The sequence below is a fragment of the Episyrphus balteatus genome, chromosome 1 (assembly GCF_945859705.1).
Source record: "Episyrphus balteatus chromosome 1, idEpiBalt1.1, whole genome shotgun sequence".
Classification (NCBI taxonomy): domain Eukaryota; kingdom Metazoa; phylum Arthropoda; class Insecta; order Diptera; family Syrphidae; genus Episyrphus; species Episyrphus balteatus.
Window position 1 is genome coordinate 1,244,182 of NC_079134.1, and position 23,816 is coordinate 1,267,997.

Below are 23,816 nucleotides of genomic sequence, written 5' to 3' on the forward strand. Positions count from 1 at the left end.
AATAATATATTTACGCCATACAAATGTCTCCTGAATCGGTTGGAAAATATGGGTCCAACCTCACAGAGTCAAATACAGGGGTAAGCCAAATTTCCGATGGTTTGTTTTCCAGCTTAAAATTTCTTCAGCACCCCTTTGATGTGTTATTAAATCATTTAAATTATAATAGCTAAATGGGCTCTTAAGTTTTCGCTGTTTATTAATGTTTATATCCACCAATGTATTTTTTTTTAATTCCCAACCGACATTTGTCTCATTTGACATATAAATATTTATGTTCTGATAAATGTGTTGAAATAACCTCTGAAATCCGCTTTATTACCTTGGATACATAATTGGAACTTTTCAGCACACGTGTATGTAGGTACGAAAAGAAAAACTCCTGCTTTTATTGCCTAGGCTAAAAATCTTTTAAATTATTATTGACTCATCACATTGGTAACTTTGTATTTACGCATTATCAGCCACATACCATTAGTCTTCACATTTATTATGTTTCCTAAATCGCATTAAGAACGTTTATATTGGTGTTTTATAGACATTTTCAAATGAATGTTTAAGTTTCCTTATTTTGTGTCATCAACTGCCTATTCAATGAATTTGAAAAAAATTATCAACACAAAAAGTTTTCTTCTCACTCCCTAATGTATGCCAAAAGGCCATTTCAAGCTTGAGAAAGTTTAACAATAAAAAGACCACAATAACAAAGAACCTTCTGAAGGATTGACACCTTGAAAGACTTGTTTATATTTTCTTTTTTTTTTTCAAAGGATCAAGATTTAAATTTATTAACTTGTGGGAAATCCGAGGTATTTTTTATGAAAATCAGTTCAAAATTGGCTTAGAAAAAAAAGATATCAACCCAGATACAGAAATTTGAACGTTTAGGCACCGAACAAAAATGTTATTTTGGGACGTAGTACGATAACTTGGGCGCCAGGATTTGATTGGTTTTCGTAGAGGAGTTTAATACAATCCTTTTAACTATGAGAAGGGGGTCTATGTCCCCCCTTTTAGGAGTTAGGGGCAATTTTCTAAAAAAAAATTATTAAAATAAACAATTATTAAAAAACAACGGCAACACTTACAGTTATAAGTGATACCATTTCTGAAAGGGAGAATTGTACATTTAATTGTAATTTTAAAATTAATATATTTCAACAAATTGTTTTTGAAATAATCTATTTCAAAGTTAAAAATAGTCGAAACAAAATTTAAAAAAAACTCATTAATTTCTATTTTTGTCCAGACTGTGAATTTTAATAAAAAATTGACTCATGCAGAAAACTCTCTCAATTGATTGCTTATCGAATAGAGAAAACTAAATGTTTCTCTGCCTTCTAGGTTTTGAGGAAATTGAAAAATAATTTTATCAGATAATTCTTTTTTCAAATTATGGGTAAAAATTTGACGAAGCTAGATTTTTTTCAATGGGCGAAGGTCAAAAACACCGTTTTTTGCCCCTAACTCCAGATTTTGGGGGTGTTAGGGACTTTTTAAATACCGTTTCGTAATCAGTGGGACTAGCTCTACAAAACGTGATAGGTCTCCGCCCGCGTATATTTTGAAACTTCATTTTTATAACAACGTGTAATCTATCAAATATTTCAAAGTTTAACACAAAACCCTAGAGGCAATTATACACACAACATCAAAGCTTTAAAATCGCCTTAAAATGTTGCTTGATTCATAATATTGGGAAGGTGAATTGATTTTAATTTATGTGCACATCAAAGAAAACACTTATCCCCTATGGTGAATGTAGAATGCCAATCTGCTTATGGGAAATCTTATAAGCTCAATTCGAAAGCTTCTAATCAGGCCAATTATTGTATTATTCCAGATTATAGTGTGCATCCAATTACCGCAACTCTCTAATGCATCTCTCTTTTCTTTTCATTTGCAGAAATGCCTTTGACATCTTTGGGAACATCAAGGATAAATACCGTCTATACTTTCCCGGTCACTAGGGGCAACCATCATCTAATTAACAACTAAATGCATTGTTTGGTGGTTAAATTGGAAAACTTCTCCTCTCGTGTCAATATGCATTTGTCGACCAATATGGACACACACGTTATACCAAAGAGTTTATATTAACCCACGACGAACGACAACATTCACTCTTGGAGGAAGTGAGACTGGTTGTTATGGTTGGGTCGATATCTGCCCGCAATGCACTTATACCTGATAAATTATTTAACATGCATCTGGCATGTTTTGTGGCGCGAGAGAAATGACAGCCGCTAGTGGTTGGCCATCAGCATCACCGTGGCATTATAACAGTCCTGTCGCTGACTGTGTATAGAGATACTCTCGTATTCAAGGAAACTGCCATCACACACATTTCACCATCACTCCTTGTCTGTGGCATATTCGATGGCATAAGAGGATTATATGTGGCTTCAGAGGTATATACAAGGTATGCTTGCATATGTATTATTTAGGCTCTTGGATAAATTTAATTATAGACATTTTAAATCAGTATTCTTTTGTTAGGTTTCTTGTCAAAATTTCTTTTAGTTTCACGATTAGAACCTTGAATTTCAAATTCAGTTCCTGATGGTGATGGTTTAAGTGCAATTTACATATAAAGATTTAAGAGAAAAGGATTTTTTTTTTACGATTTTTTGTGTTCATCACAATAAATAGTTTTGAAATAGTATCAAAATTCCAAATACAAAGTTCAAAATCAATCCTTCATAAGGGCACACTAAATCAGCACTTTAAAAAGTTTGTTGATTGAATAATTGAAATCTGATTTATATAAAATATAGAACCCACAATAATTTTATCATCTCTCAACTCATTAACGTATGTTATGGAAGGGAAACTTTGGTTCATATAAACATCTTTTCCCTTTTTTTTTGTAGTCATTCAGTGCTGACTTGCCTCAAACTTTTCACTGAGAAAAGAAAAGCATTTAATTTGCTTCTTTGAAATAGAAAAAGAGTGAATTTTATAAGATTAGTTAATGAAGAATAGATGCTTATATAGCATAATAAGAACTAAGCTTTTGACATTTATATTTATCCTTTGGCAATTAGGAAATATTTTTTTTTTCTAAACTAATTATATTCATTAAAAAATGAATATCAAGATAAATGAAAATAATAAAGCTGGTTTATAGTGTGTATGTATTAGGTTTATATGTAAATAACCATACCTATAACATTTATTGAAAGAAGGTCACTAAATAGGTAATAATTAAAACAATGTTTATATAAAGATAACTCAATTTGAAGAAGTTAATCCAAATAATTCTTTAAAAAAAATCAAAATACACTCTGAAAATATTACTAATGTTGTTGTTTTACTTTTTTGCCAAATGTTTTAAATTTATCCTTAAAAAAACCTTGTATCCTTGTGATTTAACTCATGTTTTACCCTTCATTTCAATTCTTTCTTTCATTCTTTTAAACAATATCTTCTTAATAAATAAAATTATTATTATTTTTATTTCCAGATCATTGAATACACGACTGTTAAATGTGGTTACCAGCTGCTAATAAAAAGTGTGGAATATATAATGAAGGCTCCGGAACAATAAAGCATTGCAGCCTTAAAAGAAGAAACAGCATTCGTTTTTTAATACCTAAAGTATATAGATTTAAAAAAAAAAATAAAATTAAGATTGATCTCAAAGTTAATCAAATTAAAATAATTTGCATATAATTATTTCTGTGTTCGTGACCTTTCTTGAATATTTGTTCTATTTTTTTAACAGGAGATACAAAATAGGTAAATAGACCTCAAGCCCACATAGAATTATATTTTTAACTTGCAAATGCTTACATAATTTAATAACAAAGATAATAAATAAATACTATTATCTACAAATCAATAGATATGTTTTTTTATTCAAAAGATTCTTGTTTATTTCTCAAACTAAATTAAGACCATTTTCTTGCGAAAAATAGAACAAAACATTTATGGTCACTACGGTGTATGTGTAACATTTTTCTCATTTTAGGATTTAGAGTCAATACATAATCGACAAATACACTTATTTAAATCTCTAATTAACTATAGCAGTGGATCTTATCTAGCATAGAATAGATTTGAGAACAGTTTCGATCTTGTATTTTTTTTAAGGAGTTTCTGACAAAAAAGCAAATCGGAAATTCTGTGAGGTCTAATTTGCTTGTGATTAAACATTATAATAACAAAGATTCAATTCCCAATTCATTTTACAGAGTTTTTCGCAGTGACTGTCTGCTTGAAGTTGCAAATATTTTTTATTTTAAAAGTAGAACATTTTTTGCCATAGTAAAAGTATTTTTTTAATCATAAAAATAATAAAAAGTACATACATGACGAAAACCACTTTATTGGACTTCTTCATCATCGTAATGTTAATTTATAAATAAACTGACAACTCCTAAAAAAATATTTTATATTTTTTTGTAGGTAAAACAAAAGTTACTATGTGCTAGCGTTGCGTATTTCTGTAGGCATAAATATTTTAAATCTTCTTATTAACATTAGTGAACACTTGAACTTCAAAACATTCTCCCGCATTTTCTCATGTTCAAAGCAGAGCTGTTAAAGGCAACGTTTATACAACCAAAAATGTCGGTGTAACGATTATAAGGACTTCATTCTTTGCGATGAGAGAGGAAAATTCTTTTAGGAATCTTATTAGAGATGGTTAACATTACGTGCAATACAATGTTTAATTTTCAGCAACGTCGTGTTCAAAATAAATACTTATATCCTTTTCTGCTACTAAACTAAAGACTTTCTACTTCGTTTTCTTTTATTTTTTTTATCGTCGGTAAAGTCGTTCTCATCATCATCCTTGCTGTCTTTTTTTTTATTTTTTTTTATGAATAGATACTATGCTGTGATAGTGTGAATTTAATTTGAAAGTTGCTCCCCCTTTTTTTTTGGCTTTATAACTTTTGTTTGCTCGTCTGATGTAATTACAGTTTTAACAGACTATTTTCGGAAATGGGAATTTAGTATGGCTAGCTGCTAACTAACTACTTACACTCTTTGCACTTTTTTAATCAAGTAATTTTGTGTTATTTTTTATTTTGTTTTAATTTCTCGATTTTCTACTACTACTAAGTAATTTCATTACTTTTTTCTGCTTTTTGATTTTAAAAGTCCATTTTTTGCTAAATTATTGTTTTATTGAAGCATTCTTATGTAAAATAAAGCAAAGATAATGAAAAAAAAATTAAAAATAAAAATAAAATAAAAATAATTCAAAAGAGCACGCCGAACATGTATTTTCAAATTGAATCATTTCACTTGGCTCTAAAGGTCATCGACAATTTTCCAAAAAAAGTCCAATTTGTTGTCCAATTTTCGCCTGCCGAAATTAATAGCTTATGTAATTGAAGTTGTCTAATTAAAAGTTCTCCTCTTTTTGCCCAAGCCGTACATTAGCTTTAAGTGAGGATATCCTTACATGAATCAGGCACAGTACAGAGATAGTTTTCAACAGCTCCACAACTTTTCGTATTTTCCAAGAACCAATATTTTATCCGAAATGTAGGTAAGTGCAAAAATTGCTCCTGTAGTTCTTTCACATACATCTTGGCTGGCTGTGATGATGGTGTCGGTAGCCAGTGTCGTTCTGAGATAGTACTTCTTCCTTCCCGTTCACGGTGATGATGGTGTGTATATACGTTGTACACATTCTATAAAATCGGTTATTTAATTTTTCAGATTTTATTTCTTCTCTTATTTTTTATGTTTCTTGTAACTTTACAAGACGGACAGATCGAGAGATTGCTCCATGCTCCTTGTTTGGCAATTGCAAAACTTTCTGGCGGCATGCCAATGCCAAAGCAATATAAAATATAGAAGAGTCTGAGTCCTTTTTCCTTGGAGTATACGTACGTAAGCATTATGGATTCCATTCTTTTTAGGTATACGCTCTCCTACCTATGTACCGGAATTGCTATAGCCTTTTTTTCTGCTTCGGTTATTTCACCCTTGAATTGAGTTGGAGAGTTGCCTGTTTAATGAGGTAATTTCAATTAGGAAAAAGGACATTTTTAGTGGTCGCTGGGTCTCTCGCAATTGTCAAGGGGTAAATGAAAAATGTTTGGAATTAGTTTGGGTCTTTTGGTGTTTTTCTGTTCGTATTTGATAAATTTATTTTTCCTTTTTTTTTGTTGGGGTTTTGTGCTCTCTTTTGTATAAATTCGAGGGAATTAATTGAAATTTAACAAACCCCAAGTTAGCCTGAGTTTTGAAGTTAGAAAAACCGTCATCGTTTGTCGTCAACCCTACCAACGAACGTTGGGATTTGAATGCCCTAAGTAAATCAAGCATTAAAAGGCAAATGTCATAAAAGTCCTTTTTTTTTTGTTTTCTTGTTAAGTTTGGGAATAAAAATCACACTTGAATAATTGTTATTGAGCATTTTAAGTGAGCAAACAAAAATTAAAGGAAGTTTTTTCCTTTTTTTTTATTCACATGAACGTTGATTGTTTTTTTTTTATTATTATTTTTCTTCTGGTGGTGCCGCTGATGGCAGTCAAATTTATTTCGATTGTTAAAACTGTTTCACTTAAGAGGCGAGTTAGGGTTTGAATACTTATAAGAAAAAAGTTTAGAAGTGTGAGAAAGCGTAAATGGCTGACATGTTTCTTATAAGGACTTACGTGATATGGCGTGTAACAGGTGAGTATAGCGTGCGCCTAAAAGAGGTGTGAGGTTAAGAAATTATGTGCAAATCACCTAACATGTTCGGGTCACTTAATGGTCAAGTGTTTCAATGACTTGTTACCATTGTTAATATTTTAATATCTCGAACAAGGGCAAGTAAATACCTGAAAACAGAGTTGACGGAACATGGAATAAAAATGTAAATTTAAATAAAAGGTTGAGAGGTGAATGCTATTTCATACAGTCTTTGTAGTGTCATTCTAAAAACCTGGAATGAGCTTCTATTAATATAATTTACCTAGATTTATATCAAGATTTATATATTTTTTTAATTATAAAGCAAACAAAACTTCATTTCAAGCTGTGTGTTGAAATTAATAAACTTATGAAAAAAAAATAAAGAAAAAAATGCGACATGCCAGAGAGACTGAATGACAGTGAAAACTGTGGTGTACGACGACATCTTGACTTCCTTTCAATATTTCATTTCCTTCCTGGTTCTCTGCACATATAAAGCAAATAAATAAGTGGGAAAAATCAAGGAATATCATACAAGGACATGGACAGAAATACATGTAAAATATGACGAGTTTTCTTTTTTCAGTACCAAGGACGAGTATCGTCAAAGTGGAAAAAGGCACGTTCGTGAGGCAACATGTGAGCAACATGATATGTCATATTGTGCCATTTTTATTTTACCATGTTCCCGTCTCTCGAACGACGACGTCAGTGACATCTGTCGTGTCAGTGAAAAATATGCGAAAGAACTTTATATTTTCTAACAGCCAGTCTTATATACCCACAGCGAAGATGATGACATCCTGTTTCTCATCCTCCTCCAATTCGACATTTCTTCAAAGTTTGTGTTCCAATGAAATCCGTCACTCTATGTCGCTGAAGAGAAAACTTGATTTCGAAGTTTTAATAATTTGCCTTCTTCCTGGGGATATATCCCAAGGCTACAAATAACATCAGAGTGAGGTTGAAACGCTCGAAAAACCTTGGTCATTCTCTTCAACGATGATTCCCCCACTTTTCTTTTGTAAAAAAAAAACTATAATTGACTTTTGGGACCAAAAATACTTCCGTTCTTGTGTTACTACTGACATCAAACCCACTGAGACCTGCATGTGCAATGTGCACCTAGGCATTCGCGCCGCCTAGACTAATGTTAACGGAAAAGTTATATTTCGTCAAACAACCAACACAGACTAACGGAAACTTTTTCCCCCAAAAAATATAAAAGTCTGGACGGTAAAGAAATTGAAAGAAATACACGGGCCAAGTTCCGTTTGTTTTTCTGTTTTTGTCACCCTTGATGAAAGTTTCACTGCGATGCGGATATAGTTTCCAGGAGGATCTGAGTTTGAGAACTTTTTAGATAGGATGACTCCTTGAACTGACGAATTGAAGAACTAAACTTTTTTTTTTTCGTCTATCTTTATTTTGATTTTACTTTTGCGTTGAGTTGGAGTGATTATTTTACTTCTTACCGAAGGAAGAATTGAGTTTATTAAGGGAAGGTAGATAAGGTAGGTTTTCTAAAGAAATAGACTGATTTTTTTTGGAATGACGTGCTGATCTTTTAAGCTCTTGAAGGCTTATTTGTTTAAGAAAACTTCTGTTTTAAAAAGTTTCTCCTTTAATATTATTTCGACCTCGGGTATCATCTATCTACAGAATCTATATAACAGGGTTGAATTGCTGGTGATTTGGATGGGAGTTGTTTAATGATAAATAATAATAATAAATTTATTGAATATTTGTAGATGATTCTGAATAAAGTTTTTGTGAAATGACGATGATGATAAATAAATAAAATAATTTGTCTGTCAGAGTACTAAGTGGTTAGTAATTTGGAAATCAATTTGAATGTATTTCAATTGAGGAAATTAGCTGACATTCAAATTTTAGTTTGTTGAAATAATTAATTATTGAATGGCACTAAATTGAAGATCAAAAATCATGGTTTTAGCAAAATTTTCGGGGGAAAGTGGGATTCACAAATGGTAGCTGTTGAGCTGAAATATTAAAATTTTTTAGCCATTTAATTTTGATCAAGGGTAAAAAAGAAGCAGAATGTTTAAAACATCATGAATGGTCATAAACCAGATTTTCCAAAAAATATCCTTGAAGAGAACACTTCATAAAAAAAGTATATAGATTAAGTAATATTAATCACTTCAAATAACATCTACTTCCGATAGGTAGAAAATTAAGTAAAGATGGCAGTCCGGGGTCAAAATTCTTTTTTCAAAATTCTACTTTCAAAATTCAGCTTTTCATAATTCTGTTTTACAAAATTCTGTAAAAAAATAAAAAATGGTTTGGAAAATGTTAAAAACCGGACGCTTTTTAATATTTCCCAAACCATTTTTTTAATTTTTTGCAGAATTTTGTAAAATTATCTCCTCACTGCTTCATTGTTTGTTTGATAAATCAATAAATTAAACAAATATTAAGAAAAGGTTTTTAATGTTAAATATTTTGGAAAAATAAATAAAAATGTATTAATTTTTCTAAAACTGAATATTAAAAAAATTGAATAAGAAAAGGAACATTTTGTATCACACAACATTGTTTCTTATTAGTTTTCAACGGTTTATAGGATTTGGCAGGACAAAAATAAAAAATACTTATTGAAAATACTTTTTTTTGGAATTGTGAATACAATATTTGAATTTCTCTACATCAATTTCATATATGTTTCTCTATAAAATAGGGAGACCGAAAAAATTTCTAGCGACATAAAAAAGTTTAAACCAAATTCGCAAAAAAGAGGTGTGCCTACAGAGGGATAAGAAAGTCCTTCAATGCATTTTAAAAAATATTTGCGACAGTTAAACAACAAACAGTAATTAAAATAATTTTAATAATTTTTACCCGCTCAATCTTTGAAAGTTTCAACATTTTCAACCAAAGATGCAAAAATGTGCTTATAAATAACTCGGCACAATACAAAAAATCTAGAAAATATTTTAATTTTCCTCCTCTAAACACAATAAATTTATGTCATATGCACGTTTTTTTATATTTTTGCATGAGATATTTTGGCAAATACTATTCCCATCCAACAACTCTTTTAACATCATATAATTAAACGGCGAGCATAGTTTTTGTGGTACAAATTACCGGGCCCCCAAAAACCGAAGGGGCATAAATTATACACGGAACGAAAGAGAATGACGCGTAGATGTGCAGAATCACATTTTTTTTTACTTTTTATTAACCGAAATAACGAAATTAAACAAATTAAAATTCGATAAAAAATATAAAAAAACAAAAACAAAACAAAAACAACTGGAATTCTATTGGAAAATTTCCAATCGACTGGAATGAAATGTCATTCATGACTGAATGAATGAATGAAAGCATTCAGCGAAAATCAAAAAATATTAAGGTGGGTTCACATTGGTGCGTTGTTTTAAGATCGCACGTAAACTATGGTTAACTTTCATTGTTTTAGTTATCTAAGTTTAGAAAGTAAGATGTTTGTTTTATTACCATGAATTTTTTTGTTAAAATCAATTCTATTAAAATCAAGTCTATTACTTTTGTAAACACTTTTGATACCAATGAAATCTATTTTCTTCCTTTTCTCTCTTGAAAGAACATAAGAATTTGTCAGCAATTACATGAAGCCTCAAGAGGCGCGACTCTTTTTAAACATAATGAGTGCAACAGAGAAAAAAGATGAAAGAAAAAATTATCCGACCGGAGAGTCGTGGGTCGTGAGTCCGAGACTCTTTTTTGACGTTTCTTTTTCCACTTTTTCTTTTTTCAACATTCCCTCACATTTCTTTTTGCTTCTTGGTGCAATACAACAACAACAAATTTTAATTCAAAAGATAAATGTCAAATTTGAGTCCTTGACTCAAGAGGCATCGTGTAATAAATAGTACGCGCCTCACAGAATGATTACACACCCGACAAACAATTTTGGTTCTATAAAGCTTTACAGATGCAATTGTTGCTTCTTTAAAGCATTAAAGAAGCAAAATTGTTAGTAGGGCAGCTACACAAAAAAATATAAAAGTTCTGACCTGGGATTGCGACTAAATTTTTCATATAGTTTTTGGGTCGCTGAAACCGAATCCGAATTCCGTTTTGCTCCATCACGTCAGGCTTTCGAGATAACCTCATAAAATGTCACGAAAACAAAAAATTTGTTTCTCTGATCTGGATGTGCGAATATGTTAATCATATAGTTTTTGGATCACTGAATCCAGATTCGAAGTCAATTTCGCCCTATCACGTCAGGTTTCTGGGATATCCTAAAAAAAATGTCAAAACCAAAAAAACAAAAGTTTTTACCTGGGGTTGCGACTAAATTTTTCATATAGTTTTTGGGTCGCTGAAACCGAATCCAAAGTCTATTTCGGCGTATCACATCAGGTTTTTGAAATATCCTCAAAAAATGTCTAAACTCAAAAAAAAGTTCTTATCTGACATTTTTTGAGGATATCTCAAAAACCTGACATTATACGGAAAAATAGAATTCGAATTCGGTCTAAGCAACCCAAAAACTATATGAAAAACTTAGACGCAACCCCAAATAAGAAATTTAGTTTTTTTGGTTTTGACATTTTTTGAGGATATCTCAGAAACCTGACGTGATAGGGCAAAATTGACTTCGAATCTGGATTCAGTGATCCAAAAACTATATGATTTACATATTCGCATATCCAGATCAGAGAAAAAAATTTTTTGTTTTCGTGACATTTTTTTAGGTTATCTCGAAAACCTGACGTGATGGGGCAAAACGGACTCCAGATTCGGTTTCAGCGACCCAAAAACTATATGAAAAACTTAGTCGCAACCCCAGGTCAGACCTTTTTTTTTTTGTGGGTGTGTTATCAAAAGAAATTTCGAAAAAAGAGTCAAGCCTCTTGAGGCTTCATGTAATAGCTGACATTGACAGTTCCTTTACCATTTTACCAAGTTTTCACTTTTAGACGTTTACATTTTTGCATAAAAGGCAATAATATTTTATCGCCGCATGGCAAAGCGTTTTTCTTATGAGGTTCAGGGAAAACTAACAAAAACGTCTTTTTTGTTCCTTATCTACAATAACCTAAAAAGTGAAAAAAAGGGAAATTTACAAAATTAAATTTTTTTTATTTCTTTCTAGCGCTATTTGTTTTTGTTTATTAAAGCAAAAAATAAGCTTTTTGCATCATTATTTTTGATTTTAAGGTAAGAAAAACTGTCAAAAAATGAATTTGAAAATTTTGTAAAAAAGAGTTAAGGTATACCTACAACGGCCACTTTTTGCAAAAAGTCAAAAAGTGAACATTTTCAAACTCATTTTGTGACAGTTTTTCCCATCACAAAATTAAAAATATTGATGCAGAAAGCTTATTTTTTGGTTTAAAAAAACAATTTTTGTAGTTTTTTCTAAAAAAAAATAGCGCTAGAAAGAAATAAAATTTTTTTAATTTTGTAAATTTCCCACTTTTTCACTTTTTAGGCCATTGTAGTTATACCTTTAACAAATTCTTTTTATACAAAAAAAATATGGTTTTCGCATTTTTTGTTTTAATTTTCTAGCCCGAAGAACCATACAAAAATGCGTTTGAAAATTGCCACTTTTGTACTTTTTCACTTTTTGAGCCAATGTAGTTAAAAGCCACTTAATGCAAAAAGTCAATAAGTCAACATTTTCAAACTCATTTTGTGATAGTTTTTTCGACCAAAAAATTAAAAATAATGATGCAGAAAGCTTATTTTTTGGTTTGAAAAACAATTTTTGTAGTTTTTTCCAAAAACAAATGGAGCTTGAAAAGAAATAAATTTTTTTTAACATTGTAAATTTCCCGCTTTTTCACTTTTTAGGTCATTGTAGTTAAGCCTCAAGGCTTTAAAAGTATAACTACAACGGCAACTTTTTGCAAAAAGTGATAGATTCAAACTCATTTTATGACAGTTTTTACGACGACAAAATAAAAAATAATGATGCAAAAAGCTTATTTTTTGGTTTCAAAAAGAACGTTTGGTAGTTTTTTCCAAAAAATAAAAAAAAAAAACAAATATTGCTAGAAAGAAATAAAAAAAAATTTAATTTTGTAAATTTCCCACTTTTTCACTTTTTAGGTCATTGTAGTTATGGTTTTAACATAAAAAAAACGTTGTTGTGCGACGCAGTTGTCGTGGTAATGCCTTAAGAATTGATTTGTTTGATTAAAAAATGTCGCTTATCACCACATAGTACCACGGATTACCTTTTTACTACTGTATATTATGAAGATCTACACCTGAACGCACCTTTAATAAATGTGAACATATCTTTAAACATTATTAAGTGTCTGAACGCATTCATTAAAATTTTCCTGGAAGATTTGACATTTCTCAAACGTCAAGCTGAAAGTTTTCTTCGTATTGTTAATTTGAGAACACCAACTTCAAATAAAGAGTAAATTCTAATTGAATATCGTTTTTTTATTGCGGAAAAATATAAAATAAATAAAAAAAAAACCATTTGCGATCAAAATATATTTTTTCCTGGCATAGTTATTGTGAAAAAGTCAAATTACTGTGACTTTTCTTCCCGTGATTGTCTTCAGGATATTTTGTCTCTGTAAAACGACAGCATACGGCCAAAATAATTAACTTTCTACTTCATCTTCACTCAGATCTTAATAATATCTGCAATTTCCTATTGATTTTGATTTAATTGAATTTATATTACCGAAGAAAATAAACAAAATTATTGATCAAAGGAATCTCTGGTTTTATTTTGCAGAAGTTGTTTTGATTTCAGATTGACGTACGTGTTAAAATTGTTGTCAAAGGACACATACACAATCGCAAAAAGAACTCGGTCTGTTTTCATGTTCCTACAAGCTAAATGAAAAAAAAAAAATGGTGTGAATCATTGTATATATATTTCCATAGTACTATCATGAAGTAAAACGATCTTAGGAACTCTAGTGGTGACTTGAAAAAGCAGAATTTGTATGAAAAAAACACACTGAGCGCCACCTCAAAAAAGTGGCGACATCAACTAATACTAAATTCGACTTCATGATAGTACTATAGAAATATATATACAATGGTGTGAATGACAAATTTGAGTGAAGTTGGTGGAGGTGAATGATTGACGGATGGAATTTGAACGAGTGGAACATGAAACAGGTTGAATTGAATTGAAATGCAAGGTGCAAACACAATGCCCTTAAGGAGATTACACTTTGCATTTTCTTTTTCGATACTTTTTTTACGTAGTTGAGCGTAGTTAAAACGTAGTTCAACAATATCTAAATCAGGCTTAAAATATATCAAAAAGTAGGTATATTAGGTGTGTTTTTTTGTTTATCTATATAGATTTTGTGCAAAAAAACGACGTCGAGATTTTTGAAATCAAAACAATTTACGTGTTAAAAACAACAAAAACTTTATCTGTATAGATTGGATAAAAAATCGAAAAAAAATTCAATATGGCTACCTTCAAACGCTTATAACACAAGAACGACGCAATTAATGTTAATGGTCATGGTCTTAAAATGTAGCTAAGAATATACAGATAATTTTTGGTTTTTTGTGAAAAAAAATTTTTTTTGAATCCAACATGGATGTAATGGCCTTCCCACTTCGGAGTTAAAATAAAAAAAAAAAAACAAAAGCAACATTTTTGACAGACAGCTGCCAAAGTATATGTACAGTGGTGCCAAATGTTTGCATGGATTTCAAAAATCTCGATGTCGTTTTTTTGCACAAAATCTGTATAGATAAACAAAAAAAACACAGCTATTATATATTCCTGTGTAAAAAGTGTAGTTAATCGTAAGAAAACAACAACAAATACTATAAAAAATAAAGAAACTATTTTGGTATTATTGTGTTCAAAATTGTTGCAAATAAAAAAAAAAATAAAGAAATTGGCACTCGAATTTCGAGGGCTGGGTCGGCTAGTTTAACTTATTACCCCAGCTTAAGGAAATGAACAACCCTCAAAAACTTTTAGTTTGACCATTTGCTCCACCAAATTGTTTTGCTTTCCCTTGTCATTTATTATGTGATGCATTAGGCAAAAACCAGAGCCTTTTTTTGAAATCACATACAACTTTCTCTTTATACTCGTGTATGTATCTCTGCAAATATAAAGGAAAGGACTATATACAAGGGCGTTCAAAAGCAACAGACACACTTTGCAGAGGCTCAACTCCAAATGACGGTCATGTGTGTCGTAAATAATAATGGCCCACTTGCTTTCCCATAAACATTTGGTATAGTTTTTGAAATGGCAGTAGCCAGAGCATTTATAAGGGATGATATTACTCACAATTTATAAATGAACACATCCCAAATGTCCGTTTTACTCTCACACCCGAAAAATTGTTGTGGCTGTTTTCTGGTATTTTCTTGCTTCACTGAACTGATGTGGTAGGACATTTTTAATTGAGAATTAAAAAGGAGAAGTGAACAGTGAAGTACTTTCACGAGCTTTAAAAAAAAAAAAAAAATTTAAAAAATGGCATAACAAAAATAACTCTCCATTTCAACACGATTTACTTTAATTTACCCCTCAACTCAACACAAATAAAATATCACTTCAATTCTAATCCATTTCACAAAAAGTGCCAAAATAATTTTATCCGAAAACTAAGCTCCTGTTAAGCTGAACAATTGATATCATAAAATGTCCACAGAAATTTTCTTTTAAAAATAAATTAGATACAAAACGAACCAAAGTGCACCCAAAAAGCTCATCACAAAAAGTCAACTTGTTGCAACACCCAAAATCCCAATTTCTACACAAATCGTCCAGACAATAGCAGCATCACGAGAAGGGTATTCAAGCATAAAAACAAAAAAAAAAAAGCAGCAAAAAAAAGTCGAACTAGCCAAGAACAACACAAAAAGAAGAAGAATAGAAGGAAAGCCATTTGCTGGCTTCAGACCAAAATCTATATCATCCTGGAGAGGTGGCAGGTCATTGATGGTGGCCGTTCGGGAGAAACAAAGGGGGTCGGAAAAATTAGCTGTTGCTGTAGCACCATCAGACTGAAATAGATGCTCGTGTTCGTGTTCGTGCTCATAGCAAAAAGCTGTGTTCTCGGTGATGAATGAGTTCTCTTCTTGTTCTTCTTGTATATGCCGGGAAATTAAAGACATATTTCAGGCACAGGAGTAGCAGAAACCTACACACCTCTACCAAAAACAGTAATAGAAGCACAACCAGGATCTTAATCCCAAACATTTGCCATCTTAGCCCCCAAAAAACAACGAAGCAACTAGCCAAAATAGTTTGAAGGACGAAGGATTTGCGCTACGGTTGAAGACACTACCGGAGATTCTTTTTTGTCCTGAGAAAGGCCTGGTCTGGTCAGGAGCGACATCAAAAAGACTGCTACAACGACGACGACACGGTTACGATGCCAAACGAAGGATGCAATAAAGAATTGTGTACAGAAAATGGATACTATACCTAAAAGGTCAGAAACTGTTACGAACAGACGGGTCAGGCATGATTTATGTATATCTTTTCAAGAAAAAGGATGACTTGACGCAAGAAGTAAGATATGCCCTGCCCAAAAGACCAATTGTGTGGGAGGTCACCAGCTGGTGGCAGCTATACGAATATAGAAGAGCGAGAGACAGATACGGGCAAACTCTGTTTAGGATATCTTCTCTTCAGTGATTTAAACAAACGGAGCCAAGCATTATTTGCACAGTGTGCCATTACATTACCACCGGCAAGTTTGTGACCGATACATTATCACCAGCTAAGATGGGGGATTAGATTGATATATTTCGTCGTTTATTTTCATCTTCTTTCTCTTCTCTTGTGGAACTCGGTGTTTGTCGAAGAAGGTACAGTAAGATCTTAAAATGATTACACTGATTAATATCGGAAACAATGTTGCAAGTTTTCTATGTTAAAGAAGGAGAACTCCACCTGAGGAAAACTAAAATTCAATCAAATACTCCTACACCTTAAAACCACTGATAAAACATTAAAAGGCAAAAAGAAATTGGAGAATTAATCTGTTTATTATTTTGGGACTTGACTGTAAATTCTATCAAAATAACACCGCAAATCTGTGGCTCTTATTCACAATTAATCTTTTTATTGCGAATTTCTGAAGATTTTCCTCCATTTGGTAAGCCTTTGCTTGGTACGAACGAGTTTCATAAGGATAAAACATTTTTTTCATTTGAAAGAGCTCAAAAAGTCAGGCATGATAGGTATTTGCAAATAAATGTTTTATTTCAACATTAATAGGGGAATTTGTCCTAAGATAGCCCCCATAAGGAAAATATCCCATATCTCGAAAAAAAGTAACATTCAAACTTAAATCAAAGTTTCGCATTTTTTGATTTGCAAAAAAAATTCCAAAATATATTTATTTTTTTTAATTTTCAAGATTTCTTCAAATTTACCCGGATAAAATGGCTTACTGCACAAACATACATGATTTTAAAAGCAAAACAGTGTCTAGATCTTTCTTCGAGTCATTCGAAACCCTGTTCATGCTGGTTGCTCATCTCCTAAATATAATTTTAGGAACTATGAATATTTTGGATGCTTTTCTCCCGAAACAAGGGCTTTCCTCAGTCCAGGACTGCCTCTCTGTAGATCGAATATATTTAGCAACCATTTTTACTGTAATGAAAATGCGATAGTTAGTATAAAATGGCATGTTAAATTAAGTATGCCATTTTACCCGAGTGCAAAGTAGGCCAATTTGCCCGTTTTGGGTTTTTTAAATTTAAGTTTTATGGCAAAAAATTTAAAACCGTTCTAAGTCAACATATTTCAGTTAACAAATAAGAAATACTTTATACATAAGCTAAAGAATCGCATTCATAAAACCTTCCCTTTCGGTTCGATTCTACGATTTCTAGCAAGGGGGCCATTTTACCTTGGGGTGTCATTTTAGGACACTTTCAACTATCAAAATTATTGCAGTCGTTCCTATGAAGTAAAAATATTAATTAACTGTATTCAGCAAACCTTCACCATTTTTCTAGTAGATGGATTTGGGGAGGAACAATTTTTCAAATTCAATTTTTTTCTGTTTTAGCAATCTACAGAATTTTTCGTTATTTTAGTAGGGTCCTTTGGATAAATTCTTAAATTTAAACTTAATGAAATTTTTAACTATAATAAAACATAAATTGAGAATTGATCAAAGAAAGAAAAGATCAAAGTGTATAGTAAGCCTTATTCTAATCGAATCGGTACACTGTGGTGTATGTGTAACCTTTTTATATGAAAAACTTCCAGTAATCCCAAACTCCATATCAAAAATTATGTTGTTTTTGTTTGAGAATTTATTTAGCTGTTAGTTTTAACCCTCTACTGCATACGAAGCTAAATATGGTTTTGTCTGTTTGTATGCACTTTTCTCTTCTCTGTCACAAAAAAATGCTAAAGATTAAATACAATCCTCTTCTTTGTGTTTCTGAGAACCCATAGAGATAGTTTTTTCGTGTGTCCGACACAAAATAAAGGTGTATTTTATGATCACAGGTGAGTCGATCAGTCGTGTGCATTGAAATCGAAAGTGTAGAATATATTCATACTTTAAGTGTTAATTACTGCGTTTGTTTGGTAAGAAAAGTGGAATTAATAATTTATTTTTGATCGATTGTCTTATTATGTATGCTATGAACCAATTTTTATTGAAAAAAAATTATTGGCCTGGTCTTGAGAGGGCAAAAAGTACGGAAGCCATATTTGGCTTCGTATGCATTAAGGGGTTTTAAATCTACACAATTTGTTAAATTTTTTTGTTGAAAAATTTTGTTCCTTTACATTTTTATTTTGCTTGGAAGCTATGTTTTACTTCAGAAATGGAGCCCCTTCACTTTTAGAGGTATTTTTTTTATGTTAACCCCATTTCCAGGGGCGTAACCACAAAAAATTAAGGGGGAGGGAGGCTCACCTATAATATTTTTCAATCATTTTATTACTTTTAAGTTTTTTTAAGATCTAGGAGTGGTGAAAATGTTGGAGCAAGACTTACTTTGACAGTGGAAAGAATGTGATTCAGAAAAAATATATATTACGGAAAAAACAAATTGCCTTTCTCGGTTGCATGGCTTAAAATGAGCCAAATTTGAATTAATTTAATTCTTAACCTTTTGTAATGCAATGTATTTATTTTACTTTGTTTTGTTTTTAAATGATAAATATTTATCTTTTGATATTTTTAATTGTATTTTTTACATAAACTGAATAAATAAAATTAGTAAAATTTCATACCCCTTAATGCATGCAAAGCCAAATTTGGCTTATAAACAAATTTTTTAAACAAATTAATTTAAACAAATTTTTTTAATGAAAACCGTTTTGAAACAACCAAAAGAACCCATGTAAAGCATATTTTTAATTTTTTCGTCCGCTAATATTAATTCATGCAGTATAGGGTTAAATATATTATTTAATATCGTGCAAGGTTGCAAAGGAATAAAATCGACCAAAGACAATGGTTTCTCCAAAAAGGGATACTCTTCTCATCTTTTTAATTTGGTAGTTAAATACCAGTTTTTGATACATTTGTTGAATGATGTTCTAGATTTGTTCATAAAAGGTAAGCTTTTTGTTGTTAACAAGATCACTGCTTGAATTTTAGAATTTTAAAAAGTTAATAGGTATCCTGTCATTTTTTATTAGAATCTAAAGAATCTTAAACCTTTGTGTTGCTTTTAAAATTACTTTTTTGACTTCAAGAAAAGATTGAAAATTACTTTTAAAGTCCTCAAGTATGTATACTTCCTTTTATTATTTCCATAAACAATTTCTAAGTGGAGCGTGTCTATACTATATGTTAAAACTTTTGGCTGCGAAACCATGTGTCGCCTTGTTTCCGGCTATGCATCTTTTTAATGGCAAACTCTGGTATTCTTTGTGATTTCCTATATCCAGTCTTTCCAATCCAGTGTCCTTTGATATATTTTATATTGAAATTGTTGGCCAAAAATACAAATTGATGAAGAGCATTTGCAGAGCTGGCTATATGACAAAACCAATTCGTACTTATATCTTCCGGCACATGACTTCCTTCCTGTTTGTATTTCGGAAGGGTGATACATTTTTCGACTCAAGAGTGTTGGAATATTTTGTGACAATGAATTCTTGTTAACACTTTTAAGCACTTTTGTAGTTTTATTCTTGTTATATGAAAAGAAGGATGAAGGATATTTGAGTGTCCTTCAAATAATAAAATTCCCAACATTGGATAGGTATTCGATAACTAAACTAACAGGATTAATGACACCAAAAAATATCAATGCCAAAATATTTTAATTTTCAAAATATTCTCCACAAAAAGGATTACCAGAAAAATAATATTGTACTAATCACAAGCAACGATGTCTCAGTGAAGAAAAGCTGGTCATTCGAAATATCATCTCCGATTGTTCAGCTTAGCTGTTTGTTTCATAATGTCTTCTACTGAAATTTTAGTACTCTATTTTCTCATGTACCATATCCCCCGAATGAGCTGCCTACATACTAAAAGGAGGTTGTGATGGCTTAAAAGGACCTTCGGGTGGTGTCAGTTAGTCAAACCAAGTAGAAAATCGTTATACAGAAATGTCAATCGTAAGGCTACCCACAATTTTGTCCTCAATCCATAAGAGTTAAAAGTTCCTTCGAAATGTGTCCTGATTGTCCTTTATATGCATTGATATTGTTGGATATTATTCGAATTTGTAAATCAACATCATGAGTCGTCCTTGGATTTCACTTATAGAATAAACAAAATGAAAAGTGAATATCAGTCGATTGCCAGACAGACATCTAGAGAAGAGATACCCCCTCTTATATTCAGTTCCGCAAGTATTTCAATTGATTGATATCCCTCTGACATTTCAATTAAATTTTCACCAATCGAATTCAATGATGTACGTTTTGGTCGCATCCTTCATCCTGTGTGCTTGTCCTTGTGCTCTGGCTCTGCTCTTTCCATATATACCCATCGTCAGAGTTAATGGTTTTTGTCAAACGAGGTTGTTTGTCCAACTCTCGGGTCTCGGTCTCGGCCCGCTGCCATTGCACTGTGGTGTGGCAACATAGCCACAGTATCAGTTTTTGTGTAAGGCAACCACACACTTTCTTGCAGCTCCGTTCTGGTCCAATATTGGTTCTTTTGAGAAAAATTGAATCCCCTTCTCTCACAATGGTTCTGCTGGACCTGGTTTGGCGATGGTAGCTTTCTTTTTTTTTTCGTTTTGTTTTGGGTCCTTTTTTTTGTAGTCCTGTCATTTTGACTTGTTCATGGTTTGCTTGGTGTTAGCATAGTCATCGTCGTCCTCGTCGTCGTCTTTTTATTCAGGATTTAAGGTTTATATGCGACTAGAAGTGAACATGAATGCAGAGCATTGAAACTGGAGCACAAAATCGGATGTCCTTTATTTTTTTTTTCACAGGAAAAACAAAAAAAAAATCAAGAAAAAAACAAATCATGAAACTGGTTCAGAGGAGAATATTCGCTCTTTCCTTACCTTTCCAGTTACTTCGAGGGTAAACGTAATTTTCGAGCTTGTCTCTTGTCTGGCTCAGTCTATATGGTGCAAATATTTAGCTGCAAAAGGATATTTGAAGTTTGAATTTTGTGATGGTCTTTTTGTTTTGTTTTTTTTTTTCTTTGTTTGTTGGGTGTTTGCTGTGCAGTTCAATTTAAGATTTTGGTACACAAACAGAGCTATTCTGTTATTCATAAAAAAATCCTTGTTAATTCAAAAGTTAAATAAAAGATGAGTTTATTTGTGAGAAATGTATGTATTTTTCAAATCTTCTTCTTGCTTTGTCTATTTTTAAATTGAAAAATCAAAATTTCTGTTGAAGAGGATCTTAAAAAATAAAATTCAGCTCAAGTTAAAGATTTCCTCAAATTTGAAAAATAATCATCTGCAATCAATTGATCTATATAATTTATTGAGACTCAATAGAAACTAATTTTGCACAATAATTTTCAGTTATTATTCAAACAATAGCAAATAATTTGACTCAAAAACCATACTTCGATTGCAACCAACGTTTTATCATGTCTACGCACTGCCATAGTCTGGATACCAATTTTGATTTAATTAATTGAAATCCTATATCGTAGTAGTTAATTGAAACCGGCAACAGCGAACGTATGCCATGTTTGATTGTGAAATTCTCAAAATACTGCCCGAATGCCGGTACCAGAGTTTGGCTGATAATAATCCCAAATAATTGTATCATTAAGAAACAGAGTAATTTGTTGACAGCAAATTAACAGCGAATTGAATTTCCATTTTCAATATGCATTTGCTGATTCTACTGAACTATACGCACACTATGATTAGATAAAAGAGGATTTTGGTTGCATTGCGGTGTGATATGTTTTAAGTAATTGTTCTCTCTCGAAATTTAATTAAAAATGTATTCTATTTTAAACAGGCATCACACACACACAAACATACCTATGAGAATATGCAATACACAATATTATAGTTGACAATGTGAATTAAAATTTGCAGTTCCAATGTTTATTTGAATTTAATTTTTGATCATTATCAGCAGGGATAGGATCTTGTGGACCTAAAAACTTTAAAAAAGGCAAAATAAAACTCGCAAAAAGGCATAAAAAAGCATTTATTGATTAATTGTAACAATTTTGACCAATCATGACTTTTTTTTTTAATAAATCGCCTGCGACTGTCCCCTAATGGGGAATTCCGTGCGGCGAATCTTTTCAACTCGTGTGAACGTAAGCTGCAAGTCCTGCGACATATCGTCCGGCTAAAATCGACTCGTGAAAAGTCGGCATAAGAGTGCCTTAAAGGAGGTAAAGATTAAATTAATTAATTAAAGCACTCGAGACTCGACATCACCCACTTCAACATTTACCAGGAGCTCTTGATTTGTGTCCCCATTTATTACTCAATTGACTTGTTCAACTCTCTCGAGTCCCTTAATGCCCAAAGAAACTGATTTGTACTTCTCAACAACATCTTTTGCGACTGCCCCTTTTGCGGCTTCCAAATCTCTCTTGATTGTCAAAATCTGGAGAACTTCTCCAATCGAATATAGTGAATTGAGTAAGTTAGCTTTTGAACCCTGATAGTAGGCAATAAATGGTAGCAATAGCAGACAAACAAGTTGCATAGGTAGATTTTTTCACTCGAATGTTGTTTGTGTGGGGTAATTAGTGAATCCTTAATATAGATATATTGAGTAAGTAATACATTGAGAAAGTTAGCTTTTTGTTTGTATTTGAGTGTTTTGTGTGTAAGCATTTAACGCTAAAAAGATAAAAAACATAGAAAAAGGCAAAAAAAAGGCAATAACAAGAGAAAAGGCAAAAAAAGGCAATAACGAAAGAAAAGGCAAAAAAAAGGCAAAATAAAATACATATATTTGGCACGAGGGGGACATGAAACGTGTTTATTTTTAATCTATAGTGTCGTACGACTGAGCAAGAAAAAAAGGCAAATTCCACAACATCCTATCCCTGATTATCAGTTATTTTTCCATGTTCAATTAATTTCAATAATTGTTGAAAGCAAATTTAATTTTTCAAGCAAAAATGTAGAGCATTTTTTTTTTCAGGATAGCAAATTTAGAATTTAAAAATAAGTACCTTCTGAAGACTGTATGCGAAGACCATGCGTCATAATCTAGAACTTCTGATTTATGTTTTGCAGAAATTTGAATAGTTCTAATCCAAAACGTTTTCGATCGTGAATGACGAACTCAAGTTTGTCAAAAATCTTATAATTGACAAAGAAAAAGTGAATTTTGTAGGGTTTGCCAATTTCAATTATGTTTTTAAGACTATAGTTTTTAATAAAAATGATGTTCGATTTCCTTGAAGTATAAAATTGTTTCTGTGAGGCAACAAACAAGAGATGATCAAATATTACAACATGCCAAACTGGTTTAATTATTGAATTGAAAAAAAGCTTCTAGCACCAGCTGAAATTTTTCTACGAGATTGTTAATTTCTTGGTGCTTCCAACTTGTTTTAAAATTTAAAGTGTTTATATTGACTGACGTCTGACGGAGTACCGGAATAAAGCATTGATACGCTGTATTTTACTCCATATTGTTTGGAATTTAATGATAATTGTGTTTATTAAACTCAACTTAACAAATCACATGAAGGTCTAGGGAAACATTATTCTTAAAAAGCTTTGGATTTGCGGAGAAAAATGGTTTCAAAGTCGTTTTCTGCCATTTTTACTTGCAATACTATAGGGCAAGTTCG

The 23,816-nt window shown here is 31.6% G+C and overlaps 1 long non-coding RNA gene across 1 annotated transcript in view; it reads left to right on the forward strand.

Moving 5' to 3' along the window:
* Nucleotides 1-3,795, forward strand: part of LOC129905510 (uncharacterized) — a 30,551-nt gene extending 26,756 nt beyond the window's left edge. Inside the window, exons 2-3 of the long non-coding RNA XR_008770613.1 lie at nt 1,907-2,422; nt 3,467-3,795. This is a non-coding gene — a long non-coding RNA (uncharacterized LOC129905510). The remainder of the gene's footprint in view (nt 1-1,906; nt 2,423-3,466) is intronic.
* Nucleotides 3,796-23,816: the final 20,021 nt, after the last annotated feature.